This window comes from Staurois parvus, unplaced genomic scaffold (genome assembly GCF_062004578.1).
Source record: "Staurois parvus isolate SC_StPar_1 unplaced genomic scaffold, SC_StPar_1.0 ptg002028l, whole genome shotgun sequence".
Taxonomy (NCBI): Eukaryota; Metazoa; Chordata; class Amphibia; order Anura; family Ranidae; genus Staurois; species Staurois parvus.
Window position 1 is genome coordinate 93,805 of NW_028319824.1, and position 13,427 is coordinate 107,231.

Genomic DNA, 13,427 nt, shown 5'->3' on the forward strand with positions numbered 1-13,427 from the left:
AGGACACTGAATGGAGGCCAGTGGAGGGATTGGCAGATAGGGATGGCTGATACAGAATGGTTTGTAAGGTGGATATCAGCAGCATTCATGATAGACTGAAGAAGGGATATCCTGCAATGAGGTCGGCCAATGAGGAGGGAGTTACAATAGTCGAGGCGTGATATAACAAAGGAGTGAATAAGTTGCTTAGTGGTTTCCGAGGTTAGGAACGGCCATATCTTGGAGATGTTGCGGAGGTGAAGTCTACAAGATTTGGACAGTGATTGGATTTGGGGCTGAAATGACAGATGGGAGTCTAGGATTACACCTAGTACCCTGGCATGAGGGGAGGGACTGATGGTTGTGTTATTGATCTTGATGGAGAAGTCAGGGAAGGGGGCACAGGCTGGGGGAAATACAAAGAGCTCAGTTTTGGAAAGATTGAGTTTGAGGAAGTGGAGTGACATCCATGCCAATATGTCACTTAGTAGGGTAGTAATGCAAAAGGAGACTGAAGGGGTGAGGTGAGGAGGAGACTGAAGGGGTGAGGTGTGGAGGAAACTGAAGGGGTGAGGTGTTAAGGAGACTGAAGGGGTGAGGTGAGGGGTAGAAAGATAGATTTGTATGTCATCAGGATAGAGATGGTACTTAAAGCCATGGGAGTTTATCAAGTGACCAAGGGAGGAGGTGTAGATGGAGAAGAGTAGGGGTCCAAGGACAGAACCTGGAGGGACCCCTACAGAAAGAGGGAGTGAAGAGGAGGAGGCAGAGTTAAAGGTAATGCTGAATGAGCTCTGTGATAAGTAGGAGGAGAACCAGGAGAGCACAGAGTCTTGGAGGCCAAGAGAGAGGAGGAGGGGATGGTCAACCTTATCAAAAGCTGCAGAGAGGTCATGTAGTAAGAGTACGGAGTAGTGACCATTGGTTGCGATGAGTACGGAGTAGTGGCCATTGGTTGGGATGAGTACGGAGTAGTGGCCATTGGTTGGGATGAGTATGGAGCAGTGGCCATTGGTTGGGATGAGTAAGGAGCAGTGGCCATTGGTTGGGATGAGTACGGAGTAGTGGCCATTGGTTTGGATGAGTACGGAGTAGTGGCCATTGGTTGGGATGAGTACGGAGTAGTGACCATTGGTTGGTATGAGTACGGAGTAGTGACCATTGGTTGGTATGAATATGCAGTAGTGGCCATTGGTTGGAATGAGTACGCAGTAGTGGCCATTGGTTTTAGCAGTTCGTAGATCATTAGTGAGTTTTAGTAGGGTAGTTTCAGTGGAGTGTAGTGAGGGAATGCCAGACTGTAAAGGGTCGAGAAGGTTGTTGTCAGTGAGATGGGAGCTCAGGCGATTGTAGACTAAGAGTTCTAATAGTTTAGAGGTAAATGGCAGCAGGGAGATGGGTCTTAAGTTGTTCAGGTTGGTGGAGTCCAGGGAGGGCTTTTTAAGTATGGGAGTGATGTGCGCATGCTTTAGAGGGGAGGGGAAGGCACCAGTAGAGAGGGAGATATTGAAGATGTGAGTGAGGGAGCATAGGATGGAAGAAGAGGGTGACCGTAGTAGTTGTGAGGGGACAGGATCCAGGGGGCAGGTAGTGAGACGGGCTTCTGAGAAACCTTAGTTGACCTCTTTGGTAGTAGGAAGGTCAAAAGAGGAAAGTGTTGAGGGAGGTTTAGTATAAGGTATGCTAAGTGGGATGGATGTCTGTGCAGTGGAGATGCTCCTATGAATTGCATCAATCTTGTTTTTGAAATGATTTGCAATCTCGTCAGCAGTGAGTGAGGTACTGGGTGGAGGTGGAGAAAGTTGAGAGTTAGAAGTAGAGAAGAGACGACGAGGACTGGATGACAAGGTATTGATGAGAGTGACAAAGTAGGCTTGTCTGGCAGCATGGAGGGAGGAATTGTATGTGAAGAAAGCAGATTTATATCGGGTGAATGCTTGGTGAGATTTGGTTTTACGCCACATTCGCTCCAGCACACGACTATGTCGTTTAAGATCTCTGGTGTTGTCAGTCTGCCAAGGTTGTAATGGGCGGGGCCTGATGCTTCGTGTTGTTAGAGGAGCAAGTGAGTCTAATGTGGATGAAAGTGAACTGTTGTAGACAGCAGTGGCCAGGTCAGGGCAGGACAGGGGAGAGATTCTGTCATAGAGTTGGTCAGTTGCAGAGTGGAAAGGAGAAGGGTTCAAGTTGTGAAGGTTTCTGCAGGTGATTGCTGATTGGAGGGATAAGTGTTTGAAGATGAGGAGACTGTGAAAGTGATGAGATTGTGATCATAGAGAGGAAAGGGGGTGTTTGTGAGGTTGTAGGATATCATCTCATGGGTGACAACCTTTCAGGCAGGTCTGTGTCTGTGACACCAGCTAGAAAGAAGTCTCTGCTCAGTGAGAAAACAACATCCCAAGCTGATGCAGGCCTTCCAATACTGATTTTCTGCTGATTTAGGGGATGTATTCAGCAGTAAAACGTAAGCCCAGCTGGCCACTTGTGTTCCATGTGGTTCTGCCAAATGGGATTCCATCAGGTGAAGATCAGAAATCCTTGTTCCATGTTTTCTCTTTCCAGCTATTACTCCTCTCCATAGACTAATCACACAATACAACTGCCAGAGATCTGAACTTACAAAGTGCTGAGTGTGCGGTCATATTCCTACCACTTCTTCCGGGGGACTGACATTCCTCTGATTGGGGTTCACAATAATCACTCTGAGTGCACACATCTCTTTTTGGTGGAAAGTTTGTAAAGAAAACTTCTTCTCCCTGGAAATATTACAACGTTGGCACCAAAGTGTAACTATGGGCAAAATCAATAATGACATTAATAATGAAATCTGTCATTAGCAGAGCAGGTTTTGTTTTTCCGAGTCTCCTATTGTATTATTTTTTGTTGTCCCTCCCAGTAGATTGTTTGTTTTTGTACTTCCTGTAGAAGACTAAGTCTTTAGGGAAAAATGGCAGTTGGAGGGGTTGGGGCAAATCCTATAACACTGCTGGGGGTGCTCACAACTGTCAGTTGTCATTCATATGGGGGGTTGGACCTTATAGAGAACCTGTTGCTGTAACTGCTGTAGAAGCGTTAGCTGAAGTTGGGCTTTACTTGTTGTGTGTCTTACTTATAATCTATCTAAGACTTCCCTGTACAGGGTGACAACGCTGCTGTGTAATGTTCCTGCAGAATGATCAGGGTTGTCACCCTGTTACAGAAGGTGGGAAAATAACAGATCTACAGACAGGACCAACAGCTGATACAACTATGTTGCAGAGGGAACTCTGGGAATGCTAATGACAGATTGCATTACACATTCAGTTAGCAGACTTCCTGCTGTTGGTCTGATGTTTGAATTGTGTTCTGATATTTACTGTCCTGCTGTAAAAGGTGTAAATGATCGCCCGCATGTTTCCTGTAGTAGCAGGGACTACAAACTCATATCAGGAATAGTAGGATGGGTACCTACCCAAGGGGGTCACCTTTTTGGATTTGGGGGGAAACATTTCCCATGGTTTCTTTCCATTAATGACACCGACAAGGGGAGTCTCACTTCACTAACAATAGGAGAGCCAATCAGAGGCCAGTAACATTTCATGTTGTCTCAATGTATTGCAGAATGTTTAATCCCCATTGGTCCAATGGATTCCTAGTCCTTCCAGATGATATTGCTTCTTGTGTGGAAGGAGTGCCCTAAGATGGCTTCCCTTCAATTCCACCCATAGCTGTACTTTAGGTGATGTTGCCCCTCCCCCATATCTGTAAGGGAAAGCCTCAATTTCTCCCAATACTCCCCTGGCCTTCCAGTGAGAAGAAACATTTTCTCTGGAGTGGAGATGTTTTATGCAGTGAGCCCTTCATAGACGGGATGGGGAATCTAAGTAATCTAAGATAAGTAAGATGAACCGGTGTAATGGAGTCATGGATCAGATAACCAATGACACCATTGATGGTATAGCCGAGCTGACAGCAGAAGTGGCTCCATCACCTAAGGTGGTGTCACAGAACTTCATGGCGGCTGACTATCTCTCGGAAGATCAAGGCGGAGTCTACAAACTGGTGTCACAGAGTGTTGTCCATTTATATTAGATCAGGAGGATCTCAGAAGGAGATATCTACACAAGGTAAAGGAGTTCCAACAGTCACCTGGGTGGGGGGAAGTGGGATCCATTTTCTGGGATGGGTTTAGTTGGAACTTGGTTGAGTAATATGGCGGCTTTGCTTCTTAGGCCATTAGTTCCTACTATAGATTTGATGATAATTGTATACATTGTTGCTGTTGTGTGTTTTGCTGCCAGTTGATTTTGCTTGTTTATGCACATGATTACATTCACATTGTTAGAACAGAAGATTATTTAAAACCCCAAAAACTTTTTCTTATTTTCTGAAAGCAGAGACCCTGGAGAATAAAATGGTGGTGGTTTTTATCACACAATATTAGCACAGCTGTCTATGAAATGCATATTTTCAGTAAAAAAACCCAATACCGATAATTCCAGTGCAGACAAACACATTATATGACCCAATTTCATGAAATATGAAAGATGAGGTTGACATCAAGTATATAGATACCAAACATGTCAAACTTAAAAAATGGCATGTGCTTGTGAAATGGTGACAGACTTCAGTACCAAATATTGTCCATAGGTGACGCCTTAAAAGCCTTTACAGGTCATCAGTTTATATAGTGAACCATGAATGATGGCCCTAGAGTTATTCCTCTCCCTCTGGTGTGTGCAGAGATATGTACAATGTGTAGTGTGATTGATGTTTTCCTACATAACCGCACCCAACCCTTGCAATTGCTCATGTATACGGGAACTGGGGGCTTTAAAATGTGTTTTGTGTGTTTTTTCATTTACAGTGTGTTACTTTACACTTTTCTTTCTCTGAACTTTATTATTGCCATATAGGGGGTTAATAGCCTCGCATTTGATAACATATTGCTGGTCACAGATCCTCTTTAAAGAAACACAAGAGGTCTATCAGACCCCTAATGTCACCTCTGGTCCCCAAAAAAGATAGTCAAGCACAGATCATGTTTGATCAGCTCCTTGAAGACACGAATGTACATCTGCCAAATCTGTATCTGAGTAGACCATAGAAGCAGCATTAGAAAGAAATATGAGCATGGCTTCAGTCAGGCGATGGTCCTGGTGGTCATGGTCTTGTTCTCCTTCAGGTCCTCTCACCTTGTAGATGGTGACATGGACTTGTTGTGTGGGAATGAGCAGGAGGGGCTCGGGGTTCTCTTGTACCCTATCAGCTTGTTATGGATAAAAGATGAAAGTGTCTTCTGGGAAGTTACAGGGATTTGGATGTTTAGAGGGTTACATAAGTGGGCGGGGTTGGTATTAATGAAGGGCGTAGCATATGTTAATCAGTTTCTTAGCATAGATGATATAAATGGTATAAATAGATCCTTGAAATGTAAACAATCTATCTCTTTCCTTCCTTTGTTAAAGTGTCACATATATATGATGAATAAAGTTGGGTGATATTTTCACCGCACAATACCGTGGTCTGGGTTCTTCTACAACACATCCCCCCAAAAATGTCCACTTCCAGTTCTAGGAGTCTGGTGGAATGGGACACAAGCTGATGGTATCTCTTAGGCCCCTTGTACATGGGGGGTCCGGCCCCTGTGGGTGCAATGCTGGCATTATAATACACCTGGTAGGCACAGGTACAGCGTCCAGCCCCGCTGCCTGCAGCCTGTCAAAGTCTACACTACAGCTGGACGGGGCTCAATGCTGCACCACATTTACCTCGTGTTTAGGGCGCTCTTTGTTCAGGGAGAAATGGCCGCCATCCTGATCAGACAAAGCATAGAGCAGATGTAGGCCGGTGCAGTCTGCTTCTTCCACTGTAGGTGGCGCCCAACCAGAGTGACATCCCAGCCTGGAGAGGAAGTCGGGGGACACTTGGCTTCTCTGTGGTTTCCTGGTTCCTGGAGATGGCGTGGAATGAAGGGGTCCATGGAGTCCTGGGGACATTTTTACATATTTTTTTTATTTCTTGTTTACACCTTTTAAAAATCATTTATTCCGGAAGATCACTAAACCCCAAATCTGATGTATTCTTTGATAGCAGACACCCTATATAATACAATGTTGGGAGTTGTCATTTTCTATGTTACATGATATTAGCACAACAGTTTATGAAAGGCAACATTTCAGGAACAATATAGTAACGTTTATTTCTGAGCACATAAATGCAATTCATGACCTATTTTCTGGTGAAATATAAAAGATGAGGTTGTGCCGAGGAAATCGGATTCCCAACATGTCAAGCCGTAACACTGTGTGCACTTGGAACGCTTTAATAGCCCCTCCAGGTCATCAGTATAGAGTTACACAGGAGCACTGGTGCTCCAATCATTGCTCTCCCTCTGGCGTGGGCGCTGATATGTAACATGTGTGGGGGTCACTGTGTTCCTATGTAGGCGCCCCAATGTGCGTGTTTTTGTAGGTGTGTGTCGGGGGAGGAGGGGCTCTAACATTTTTGCATTATTAAAAAAATGTGTCTCTTTCTATGCTTAAAACTTTATTTATTTTGTCCATAACGTGTATTGCTATCATGTAGGGGACCAATAGCCTCCTATGTGATGGCATATAGGTGACAGGTTCTCTTTATGGAGACCCCCGGGGTATATTAGACTGTAGATGTCTCCTGTCTACTCCATTGCAGATGATGGAACACAGACCACCTTCCATCAGCTGCTTCCCCCGGCACTGATCCCGGAGATTGACAGCTCAAGTCCAGGAAGTGATGTCATCCACGTCATGCATGTCACTTCCTGGTCTGTGTACAGGAGGTCCACTGATCTCCCGCCACCCTTCCCAGTGACACCCACCATGACAGGACCATGCTCTGCTGTCCGGTGGCGGGGTCAGGGCACATTGCAGCAATGTTCATGGAAGTAACAGGCGGATTCACAGCCATTTGTATCACTTCCACATGAAATCAGACTTTACTAAAGTCCTCACACTCCCGGCTGTATAGTGGTGGGGAATGTGCAAAAAATAACAAATCTGTAGCATTGTTAAAAATCCAAATCACCAGCAAATGGCTGCAGGTTCATATTTTACCACCCCCCTATCCTGGCACCCTAAGATGGTTGCCTAAGCCTCCTTAAGGTGGTCATTGTGGTGTCCTCATACTGGGGAGGAGTAGCAGAATGTGTTTTGGGTGTAATTCCACATATCCCCATGGCGTGTGCCAGAAAAAGCTCATTAAATTACATTTTGTTTTTCATTTTCCAATAACTTATGGCAAAAACTGTAAATGTTCCATGGACACAACATGCCTCTCAGCACATACCTTGGGATGTATCCTTCCCATAAAGGGGACATTTGGGGATGTTTGTAAGGTCCGGGCATTTTAGTGCCTCAAGAAATGTGATCGGCAGTCAGAAAGTAACAGCGACGTAAAAGCTGCATAAATTCCATTCTATATCCCATAGTTTGTAGACGCCATAACTTCACACAGACCAATCAATATCCACGGATTCAGCTATGCTTCTACCAAAGACACGGAGCAGAATACACGTTGTACTACATGTATGAAGAAATCTGATTTTATGGGATATGTTTTATAACAAAGTAGAAGATATCATTTAATCCAATCTGAAAATCAGTGTTGCTCTCTCTCATACACGCCATATTCATGTACATATATACATATAAAATATACAATAAAAGTCCTTATAATTGGGACAGTTCAATCAAATATTGTGCTAGAATAAAGGTGTTTGATATAGAATGTGCTCCAGAAAGACTGCAGTGCTCCCCCGTGAAATCTGCACCTCCACCTATGGATAAGGATGGCCGCTCACCTCATAGTATGGACCTATAAACTAATATAGGTCAACCAAGCAAAAGGATTCCATCAAAAATATCATTTGTATTAAAAAATAAAACCCCAGTGCTGATCAAATACCACCAAAAAAAGCTCTATTTGTGAGAAAAATTATATCAATTCAATTTGTGTGCAGTGTTGCATGACCGCACAATTGCCAGTGCTGAATAGCAAAAAATTCCCCGGTCATGAAGGTAGTAAAACGTTCCGGAGCTGAAGTAGGTAATAAATCTTGCTGTCATCCTACAGTTTGGTTTCATTTTCTTGTGACAATTCTTGGGCTGCAGTTCTTCTGAGCTCCACAAGGTGATGATCACACATATACAGAGACAGGAAGTCTCTATGGAAGACAGGAAGTGATGTCAGGCACAGACAGGGAGTCTATATGGAAGACAGGAAGTGATATCAGGCACAGACAGGAAGTCTATATGGAAGACAGGAAGTGATGTCAGGCACAGACAGGAAGTGATATCAGGCACAGACAGGAAATGATGTTAGGCACAGACAGGAAATGATGTTAGGCACAGACAGGAATTAATGTCAGGCACAGACAGGATGTGAGGTCAGGCACAGACAGGAAGTGAGGTCTGGCACAGACGGGAAGTGCCATCAGGCACAGACAGGAAGCTCCATGTGGGAGGAATTATAGAGGAGACATTGCTGGAAGTGTGAGCAGAGGAGATAATGAGATTGTATTTGATCATATCTCCCATCACTCTCCCTTGTGTGACACCATATTTCTCTGTCCCTCTTTGCCCTGTAAATGTCCCTCTTTTCGGTGTGATGTACACACAGACATATGAACAGACAATAGAACGGCCCAAAGTCTTCATATGGCTCTCAGATTTCCCTCAGATTTCACATTATTTCCGTATTGAAGTGAAAACTCGGATAGAAAAGTAATAGTGAGATCAGACATAAGTGGGTGTCACTGATCACATTGTTCCCAAACGTCACCCCAGATAAACATTTTCCCGGTCAGGCTCCGGACACACCAGGAACTGTGCGTTTCTCATGACTCCCCACAAGTGCGGTCACATGCGTTTGCAGGACATTTTTATCATCGGGAAGGACGGGTGATCTGAGGGGCCAGACTTGTTTTTTACTCCCAGAATCACATTTATGTGCGTTGCATTGCGTTTACTCACATTTACATGCATTTATGCGCTCACAAAATCAGATGATTAACCTCTTCACACCGGCCAAATGCAAATGTGCGCCCTCCGGGCCTTTGGGCCTTGACGCCAAGCAGCCACACATTTGCGTTCTATTAAGAAAGAACATATGTGCTGAGAGCGTGCACCCTGCGCACCCCCAGCACACATGTCCAGGACTCATGGAAAGGTCCCGATCTCCTTTTTCGATCAGGACCTTTCCCGATCCTGTGACCGCCGTGACACGTCACGTCACATGACCCTAAACCCCACCCCGCCTCCCGGTTTTTGAAATGAGAGGCACCGGCGTGAAGGGGTTAAAGTGGTTGTCAAGTTTCACAATTTTTAAATAACAAACGTGTCAAATTTAACTGCTCTGTGTAATGTGTTTGCACAGAGCCGCCAGGATCCTCATCTTCTCAGATCCCCCCCAGCGCTCCAGGCAAGATGCTTACTCTGGGGCACTCATATGTTCTCGCTCCTCAGCCGCCTCTATGAAACACAGAGCATGGTTTGACCCACCCCCGCTCCCTCCTCACTGGCTGTGATTGATAGCAGTGGGAGCCAATGAGGAGTCACAGACCCCGGAGAGCTTCTATCTTTGTGCACAGGATCAGGATCAGATGAGTATAAGTCTGCACTCACGCCCTTCCTGTCCGGGACAATTTTCATCTTTTAGAGCTCTTGCACTTTGAATGACAATTGGGCGGTCATGTAACATTGTAGCCATATGAAATGTTTGTAATTTTTTCACACAAATCGAGCTTTCTTTGGTGGTATTTACTGCCCGCTGGGGGTGGGGGGTGGGGGGGAGTTATCAACAAAAATAAGCAAAATATTTGAAAAAAAAACGTTTTCTTTGTTTCTATTATAAAATTTTGCAAACAGGTATTTTTTCTCCTTCACTGATGAGTATTGATGATATGCAGCAATGATGGTCACTGATAGGGGCACTTATGGGCGGCACTGACTGACAGTCATGACTGGCAGCACTGATGGGCGCAACTTCTGGACAGCACTGATGGGTGGCACTGCTGGGGGGCACTGATAGGTGGCACTGCTAGGGCCCTGGTGGGAGGTACTGCTGGGTGGTACTGCTGGGCAGCACTGCAGGGCACTGATCAGGGCCCTGATGATCAGTGTCGATCTGCCCTTTGATAGCTGCTGGTTACCGATAACCAGGAACTGTATTTACTGTTTGATGTGCTCTGTCATTGGACCCAGCTGATCACATGGTAAAAGGTCACTGTGATTGGCCTTTTACCTCATCGCATGATCAGCTGTCTCCGTAGGGCACAGTGATCACGGATGTCGCCAGGTGCTTGCCCTTGGGGGTGCGCTGGAGGGCATGTTCTGGAAGGACGTTATATGATACCCTTCCAGAACTGGGTAACCAGGGGTATAGCGTGGTCACCAAGTGGTTAAAGGCTCACCAATCCCACATCTTAATCTTTAATGTGCACCTGTATGGAGATCCCTCTTTGGATGTGATGATCCCTCTGCACTGTGCTGGACCGGTGGATGCCTAATTGGAGGAGCAGCTGCTGCAGCTATATCACCCAGGCAGGCCGACGCATGGATTTTTTATTTCATTTTTACATTTTTCAAAACCTTGTGATAAAAATTAGATCTGCAAAATACCGTGCCTCTGATCAAATACTTTGGGGTGTTTACTTTCTAAAAACGGGTCATTTGGGAGGTGTTTGCACTTTCCTGGCAATTCAGGACCTCTGAAACTGGGATAGGTAGTATGGAAACTAAATATGACCTTTGAAAGTCTGAACGTGGTCATTAGATTTTGGACCCTCTTACGTGGCTAGGCTTCCAAAAATGCTCTCATATGTGGTATCCCCAGAAGTAGCAGAATGTGTGTTGGGGGTGTAATTCCACATATATCCATGTCTTGTGTGAGAAATATCTGGTCTCTGACAACTTTGTGTAAAAAAAATGTTATTTGTAATTTTCCATAACATTTTTGACACAAAATAAAATCTTCCATGCACTCAACATGCCTCTCTGCAAATACCTTGTGGGGTCTACTTTGCTAAAAAGAGTCACCCCACATCCCATATACAAGGGGCCTAAGAGATACCATCAGCTTGTGTCCCATTCCACCAGACTCCTAGAACTGGAAGAGGACATTTTTGGGGGGGGTGTTGTAGAAGAACCCAGACCACGGTATTGTGCGGTGAAAATATCATCCAACTTTATTCATCATATATATGTGACACTTTAACAACAGAAGGAAAGAGATAAATTGTTTACATTTCAAGGATCTATTTATACCATTTATATCATCTATGCTAAGACACTGATTAACATATGACACACCCCTCATTAATACCAGCCCCGCCCACTTATGTAACCCTCTAAACCTCCAAATCCCTGTAACTTCCCAGAAGACACTTTCATCTTTTATCCATAACAAGCTGATAGGGTACAAGAGAACCCCGAGCCCCTCCTGCTCATTCCCACACAAGTCCATGTCACCATCTACAAGGTGAGAGGACCTGAAGGAGAACAAGACCATGACCACCAGGACCATCGCCTGACTGAAGCCATGCTCACATTTCTTTCTAATGCTGCTTCTATGGTCTACTCAGATACAGATTTGGCAGATGTACATTCGTGTCTTCAAGGAGCTGATCAAACATGTTCTGTGCTTGACCATCTTTTTTGGGGTCCAGAGGTGACATTAGGGGTTAGATAGACCTCCTGTGTTTCTTTAAAGAGGATCTGTGACCAGCAATATGTTATCACAATTTTTAAAGTTTTACATGTTTGGTATCTATATACTTGATGCCAACCCAATATTGTATATTTCACCAAACAAATTGGGTCATATATTTTGTATTAAAATGATCTTAGTGGGTTTTTTACAAAAAATATGCATTTGACAAACAGCTGAGCTAATATCCTGTAACATAGAAAATGGCAACCACCACCATTATATTCTCCAGGGTCTCTGCTTCAGAAAACAAAACATGTTTGCGAATTTCAAGTAATCTTCTGTTCTAAAATGTGAATTTAATCATGTGAATAAAAAAGCAAAATCAACTCAGCAAGATACACAACAGCAACAATGTATACAATTATCATCAAATCTATAGTAGGAACTAATGGCCTAAGAAGCAAAGCCGCCATATTACTCAACCAAGTTCCAACTAAACCCATCCAAGAAAATGGATCCCACTTCCCCCCACCCAGGTGACTGTTGGAACTCCTTTACCTTGTGTAGATATCCCCTTCTGAGATCCTCATGATCTAATATAAATGTACAACACTCTCTGACACCAGTTTGTAGACTCCACCTTGATCTTCCAAGAGATAGTCAGCCGCCATGCAGTTCTGTGACACCACCTTAGGTGATGGAGCCACTTCTGCTGTCAGCTCTGCTATACCATCAATGATGTCATTGGTTATCTGATCCATGACTCCAGTACACCGGTTCATCTTACTCATCTTAGATTACTTAGATTCCCCATCCCGTCTATGAAGGTCTCACTGCATAAAACATCTCCACTCCAGAGAAAATGTTTCTTCTCACTGGAAGGTCAGGGGAGTATTGGGAGAAATTGAGGCTTTCCCTTACAGATATGGGGGAGGAGCAACATAACCTAAAGTACAGCTATGGGTGGAATTGAAGGGAAGCCATTTTAGGGCGCTCCTTCCACACAAGAAGCAATGCATCTGGAAGGACTAGGAATCCATTGGACCAATGGGGATTAAACATTCTGCAATACATTGAGACACCATGAAATGTTACTGGTCTGTGATTGGCTCTCCTATTGTTAGTGAAGTGAGACTCCCCTTGTCGGTGTCATTAATGGAAAGAAACCATGTGAAATGTTTCCCCCAAATCCAAAAAGGTGACCCCCTTGGGTAGGTAGCCATCCTACTATTCCTAAAAACTAGTAGTTAGGAGTCAATATAAAGCACTTTATACTGTTTTTAATTGATTATATATATATATATGTACGTATTTTTTATTTTTTCTATTTTTGTATATGCATTTTGTAATAAATTTTGGATTAAACCTTATTGTTAAAAGTAAATGTGACCGACTTCCCTGTTGCCAATTACATGCAGTCTATATAGCCGACGTATACAGGGTTGTTAAACAGTGGATATAACAGTTACATGTTTTCACACAAACAAAATCACAATTAGCAACATTGTCTCAATTTGATCAATACAGCTGTCCATAATGATAGCTATAAAGGTTTGGCCCCAAAAATATGGCCGCAACCATACATACTTCAAGAAAATGGTGGCAAACTATTATAAAAGAAGTCCAGGCACGGTGAGTGTCCTATCACATCCCCCGGAAGAAGCCACGTGACCCTGTGGCGAAACGCGTTGGAGAGGGGCTTTGATGTCACCACGGCAACCCAACTTCAGCCTAGAAACACCCTTTTTTAAGTTAAATTCACAGCGAATATATTCGACTCG